The sequence below is a fragment of the Perca flavescens genome, chromosome 3 (genome assembly GCF_004354835.1).
Source record: "Perca flavescens isolate YP-PL-M2 chromosome 3, PFLA_1.0, whole genome shotgun sequence".
Lineage (NCBI taxonomy): Eukaryota > Metazoa > Chordata > Actinopteri > Perciformes > Percidae > Perca > Perca flavescens.
The window spans coordinates 11,197,501-11,204,536 of NC_041333.1; positions in this window are offsets into that span (position 1 = coordinate 11,197,501).

Genomic DNA, 7,036 nt, shown 5'->3' on the forward strand with positions numbered 1-7,036 from the left:
TTTCATGCACATTATGGGACTATATGGGAAATTTGGGGAATTTATGAGAATTAACTGGAAATGTTGAGTAATTCATACAAACTCCATCTTATATAAACACACGTTTTGGTAGCATTTATTATTTAGGTAGCATTTTGAATTAATATTTGCCTTTAAATTTAATCATTTACCTCAGCAATCAAAATTTACTTGACAGGATGTAGTCCTTGGGCTCAAATGCAGTACTGTCTTCAATCTGTCTTCAATCTGCTGTAGAATGTTGGATTCTAGAAATGATCTGTGCAGTGGGTGTGGTCTCAATAGCCCGCCAGTAGGCTAAGTAGTAGCCCAAACCATTGACCTTTAGCTTAACATATGAAGGTAGCTAGCATGCTGCCTTTGATTTACTATGGTTATATGCATGCTAAGCTAACCATCAGCGCTGTCTATTATTTCCAACCTATCAACAACAAGTGGGCTATACAATTAATTAATTAATTAATTGCTATTAGGTTAATAGCAATTGGTTATGTATTAAAGGAAAAAAGCTCCCGTATTTTAAAAACTAAATGTTGGCAAGTATGTAGTAGGACGAATATAGGGAGGAGATTCAACTGAAGTTGCATTAAAACAGGTTGTTTTAACCAAGATTATGCTGCAAGATCTTTTTTTTTTTCCAACTACATTTAAGTTCCCGGTTATAGAATAACAGTATTAGAACAAGCAATATTAAATAAATCCAGTTTATTCCCATATATTCCCGTTAATTCCCATGGAAAGTTTCCAACTTTGAAAATTTTGCAACTTTAACAAAAACTGGACTTTTTTGTGCTGTCGGCTTTTTGATCAAAGGCTTCAAGTGTCAGTTTGAGAGATCAATACTGTCTTCAAACCAACAGAACAAGCTGAGCCGGTACAGTGGTAAAGTCTTGGCAACACCAGTGACTCTGTTTCATTTTCTGGAGTGGGGCTTTTACATTGTAGTGTCTTCCTCTTCCTCTAGCTCTGCCTCTCACATTATCATATTGGAAAAAAGAGAAAGACACTCCCGTCCCAAACACAACATAACTGTCAATGTGCGTCAGCTTCTCTCCTGCCAACTCCATGGCTTTACCTCAGCAGATGCCCTGCAGCTATCAAGTCACATCATTACTTAAAAGCCATTGTGCCTTGTGTTTGACTAATAGAATCAACAAACTGAAAGCAGGAGTAGAGGGAGAAACTAAGGGATGCTTTATCGCAATCATTAATGAGGGAAAATTAAGCTAATGTGCAGAATTACTCTGACGAGCTATAATTAAACAACATCCTATGCCAACTGTGTGTCTTCTGCAGAGCTCCAGGCAATGCATGCATGTCTGTAGTGGGAGAGATAACGCTGCTGTGTGGGTGGGAATGTCTCCTCGAGCCAGTAGTAGCCCGAACTAGCACCCATTGTTTTTGCCTAATTGAAGTCCTTATTTGGCCAAGCAGTGACCTATGTGTTTCCTGGCCGATGTTTGAAGTTGGTGAGGCAGCCGCAGGAGGTACATTTAATGGTCTGTGTGTGTGTGTGTGTGTGTGTGTGTGTGTGTGTGTGTGTGTGTGTGTGTGTGTGTGTGTGTGTTGGGTAGTATTTGGACTGTTTATCCCATCAGCAGCTGCACCATTGAACCACACAGGAAACGTAACAAGAGCAGCAGGAGGAAAATATGTCACAGTTGAACCCGAGGATGTGTCTTTGACTGGGAGCTGTGCTGGAAGCTTTACAGCACAAAGCAAGGTGGTGGGACAGTGTGATACCAGGCCTTACTTGCAGGCTTCAAAGCCAGGTGGAGGGATGTTTGGGTCATCATCTAAATCCCTTCTTTCATGCCTGTCAGTCCTGGAATCAACAACAACCCCTTAAGACTGGGGTTTACACTGAATCTAAAGACATGGGGCCTGCTGTTGTCCCATGCCATGTTCTATACTCTGAGTTCTCCCGATAAAGAAATAAGCCCAGGATCTGGTGTCACCAGGAGCACTGCTGCAATCATCAGGGGATTCTGTAAGATTGTTTACTAAATACAGTATTTACTTTATGTAGAAATAACAGGACTCTCCCGGATAATGCAATAATAACAGTCCTATAGGTTGATGTTATGGCTACCAGTTTTAATTATTTCCAGTTTTGTCTCTGAGAAATAAGGGTGTCACGATTTTAATTCGAAATCGACAGAGTCACAATCTTGAACTTCAAATTAAAAAAATGGAATAGTCGATGCTGCCACACCCCCACGTGATGTGAGCCAACACATCATGCTGGCTCATTGGAGCTGCTTAGTGAAACCGGTAATGGAAGTGCACCATTGTTTGTTATTACTCACACCTGTGCGTTCCGCGTTCAAAATAATCTTCTGTAAAATGGCCTTTTGGGACCACAAGCAGTTAACGTGTCTCCAGGGGGCTGTTTCAGCAGGCAGGTTTAGTGAAAACTCTGAGTTTGTTAACCCTGAGATGAGGGGAAACTCTGGGTTTTCTGTTTCAGAAAGAGAGGTTATTTAAACCTGAGAGAGAGAGAGGGGTAACTCCAGCCCCTTTCAGAAAGAGAGGTAACTTAACCTCAGAGTCAGTTACTATGGTAACTGAGCCTGTGAACCTAACCTGGTCAGGAGCAGGTTTTCTTCAATAAACCTTGAGTTTCTCTCCGTCTCCTCCCTCTGACACAGCGCTCTTTCATTTCCTCATTCATTCATTCAGTCTGCATCAGGCGCATTTTAGCGCAGTTCATCTGCATGAATAAAAAAACAGGATTGGTTTATTCACTGTGTTAGGCAGACTATAAAACGTTTTTTTCTGAAAACATGGCATTTCCTTTTGTCGACGATTCCGTTGATCCCAACATATGTTGGGAGATGATATTGAGGCCCTGACGCATTTTAATGTCCAGATAACTACCTATTTGAGCGGTATTGTTTTTCTTCCCAGTCTATCTGTTATGTAGCCTACATAACCTTATCCGTCCTCCTATCACTGTCGTCACCCATCGTGGACATGTTCTTACATCCCAACAGATTCTTTGTGTCGCATTACGTTTTTTTGCAAATTTTCTTTACAACATTGGTGATGCGGAGCATATTAGTAAAGCCACTGTATAGCTAAACGATACTTTTTTCAATTAGCAATTATTTTCCCATTGCTCAATTATTAACAATTTACACAAAACAAATTTCAATAAGGTTCAAATCTCTATTTATTAAAATTGTTTAACACTGCGCTGTTCAAGTAAAATGAATTTGTAGTGCAACCTGAAGCCAGATGTAGGTAATCCAACAGCAAAATAAAGTCACTTTCAGGAGGAATACAAAAATAAAAACTTAAAGGTCCCATGATATGGTGCTCTTTGGATGCTTTTATATAGACCTTAGTGGTCCCCTAATACTGTATCTGAAGTCTTTCCCAAAATTCAGCCTTGGTGCAGAATTAAAGCCAGTCCAACAATGAGCTTTCCTTAGTATGTGCCATTTCTGTGTCTGTAGCTATTGAGGATGAGAGAGGGGGAGGGGGGGGGGCAAAGTGGAGAGTGGGGGTGTGGCCTTGACCAACTGCCACTTTGCACCTCATAAGGAGCAGATTCCAGATCGGCCCATCTGAGCTTTCATTTTCTCAAAGGCAGAGCAGGATACCCAGGGCTCGGTTTACACCTATCGCTATTTCTAGCCACAGGGGGACCATAGGCAGGCTGGGGGAATGCATATTAATGTTAAAAAACCTCATGAAGTGAAATTTTCATGCCATGGGACCTTTTTTAAAGTAAACCGAGCAAGTGCAAAAAGAGTAGCCTGTATTTGCTTTTTTTAACAGTTGTAGGTAAAATAATGAATAAGCTCTTGTTTAACATCCAAGCTCTTCTCCATTTAATCTTACAGTAAAATAAAGTGCAATTTTAGAAACATATGAAATCAGATGTATCTAATAAAGCCAACATAAGGCAAGTTGCAGAGTGTTTAATATAACAGTCTGTAATTTATTGGGTCACTCATGATGATGGTAAACCAAAAAAATAACACTACAGACTGACCGTGTTTGAGAATGCTTTATGTTAAGTCATAGCGGGGCATTAAAACGAATCAACAGACTAACGTACCGTTGGGCTACTGCTGAGAACACATTCCGTGTCACTATGTTGATAATCGCACATGCTTGGGAGTAAAGCTTAGATTGGGCCCAAAAAAAATCAAGCCCTACTCTACCCGAGCCCGTGCATGTTGTGTCCGAGCCCGACCCGGCCCGACACATTAACTGAAATTATGAGCCAGAGCCAGTTTTAAACCAACAATTTTTTAATACGTGGGCCATTATAACTAGCGTTATAAAGGACTTGTGAGATATCTGAAACAATCTGGCCTGGTTGCGCAATTATCGAAGACTACAGCTACAGCTCCCCCATGGGGGAGACACGATTTTAGCACAGTTTACCTCCCACTCAAGTCAGTGCAGAACATACCTTGCCTTGCGAAAGTATTCGGCCCCCTTGAACTTTTCGACCTTTTGCCCCCATTTCAGGCTTCAAACAAAGATATAAAACTGTAATTTTTTGTGAAGAATCAACCAAAAGTGGGACAAAATCATGAAGTGGAACAAAATTTATTGGATATTTCAAACCTTTTAAACAAATAAAAAACTGAAAAATTGGGCGTGCAAAATTATTCAGCCCCCTTAAGTTAATACTTTGTAGCGCCACCTTTTGCTGCGATTACAGCTGTAAGTCGCTTGGGGTATGTCTCTATCAGTTTTGCACATCGAGAGACTGAAATTTTTGCCCATTCCTCCTTGCAAAACAGCTCGAGCTCAGTGAGGTTGGATGGAGAGTGTTTGTGAACAGCAGTTTTCAGTTCTTTCCACAGATTCTCGATTGGATTCAGGTCTGGACTTTGACTTGGCCATTCTAACACCTGGATATTTATTTGTGAACCATTCCATTGTAGATTTTGCTTTATGTTTTGGATCATTGTCTTGTTGGAAGACAAATCTCCGTCCCAGTCTCAGGTCTTTTGCAGACTCCATCAGGTTTTCTTCCAGAATGGTCCTGTATTTGGCTCCATCCATCTTCCCATCAATTTTAACCATCTTCCCTGTCCCTGCTGAAGAAAAGCAGGCCCAAACCATGATGCTGCCACCACCATGTTTGACAGTGTGGATGGTGTGTTCAGGGTGATGGTCTGTGTTGCCAAACATAACGTTTTGCATTGTTGCCAAAAAGTTCGATTTTGGTTTCATCTGACCAGAGCACCTTCTTCCACATGTTTGGTGTGTCTCCCAGGTGGCTTGTGGCAAACTTTAAACGACACTTTTTATGGATATCTTTTAAAAAATGGCTTTCTTCTTGCCACTCTTCCATAAAGGCCAGATTTGTGCAGTATACGACTGATTGTTGTCCTATGGACAGAGTCTCCGACCTCAGCTGTAGATCTCTGCAGTTCATCCAGAGCGATCATGGGCCTCTCGGCTGCCTCTCTGATCAGTCTTCTCCTTGTATGAGCTGAAAGTTTAGAGGGACGGCCGGGTCTTCGTAGATTTGCAGTGGTCTGATACTCCTTCCATTTCAATATTATTGCTTGCACAGTGCTCCTTGGGATGTTTAAAGCTTGGGAAATCTTTTTGTATCCAAATACGGCTTTAAACTTCTCCACAACAGTATCTCGGACCTGCCTGGTGTGTTCCTTGTTCTTCATGAGGCTCTCCGCGCTTTAAACGGACCTCTGAGACTATCACAGAGCAGGTGCATTTATACGGAGACTTGATTACACACAGGTGGATTCTATTTATCATCATTAGTCATTTAGGTCAACATTGGATCATTCAGAGATCCTCACTGAACTTCTGGAGAGAGTTTGCTGCACTGAAAGTAAAGGCGCTGAATAATTTTGCACGCCCAATTTTTCAGTTTTTTATTTGTTAAAAAAGTTTGAAATATCCAATGAATTTCGTTCCACTTCATAATTGTGTCCCACTTGTTGTTGATTCTTCACAAAAAATTTGTTTTATATCTTTATGTTTGAGGCCTGAAATGTGGCAAAAGGTCGAAATGTTCAAGGGGGCCGAATACTTTCGCAAGGCACTGTATACCCAGAGCTATGAGAGAAGCTGGAGAAGCATAGCTTTCTCCCCACCCAATGAGGCTAATAAAATAATGATTAAAAAAACACAAATGCTTGATCAAGGGTCCGGCCAGGCCCGGCCCGGCCCGAGGATAGTGGTGGGACATATCGGCCCGGCCCGAGGATAGTGGTGGGACATATTGGCCCGACCCGGCCCGTGGGTCAAGTTCGAGCTCGGGCAGAGACTCTAAACTCTACTTTTGGGAGGGAAAGGGACAAAAAGGTGAGCAGAACTTGCGGTGTTTTGCTGCTGTTATCCTGACTCAGGGATGCATTTTACAAAGCCTACAGACTACCACGTTGTTGATGGCATTAAGAGTAAAATACTACCACACTTTAGAAGACCGTGTGTGAGCCGTTTTCTCAGCGTGTTGTTGAACTTGCGAGGAATCCATACTTGTGCTGTTGCTGGAGGCAGCCATGTTATTTTTGGATTTCTACGCATCGACGCAAATTATTTGTGTCGACACATTTATGTAATCGATTAGATCAACTACGTAGACGAATCGTCCCAGACCTACAAACCAGTAAGAGCCATTAAAAAGGAGTCCCACAGTATTGCAGGTGAATGATGTAAACCCTTTGAAATATAAGATTATGAATTATAATTCTGTTAATGATAGTGCTGCAGCCTCAGAATGGGATTAGTAGGCATAGTACTTTTTCGCCCACAGTATTCCACCTAAATGAAATAGATTATAGGTTCAATACCATTTCACCAGTAATATTAGGCTATAATTATGATTAAATATGATATACACTATATTGGAATATATGCATTTACTCTAGCAGCAATTTTCTCCCACACAAATTCTCTGTTTTGCAGCAGCCGCAGTGTTGCATTTTTAATGAAATACATGTTCAAACTTGCTGTATGTGCGCATGAGTATTTACGCCAACCTGTTTTTTTGTGGTTGTTACCATGGTGAATCGTA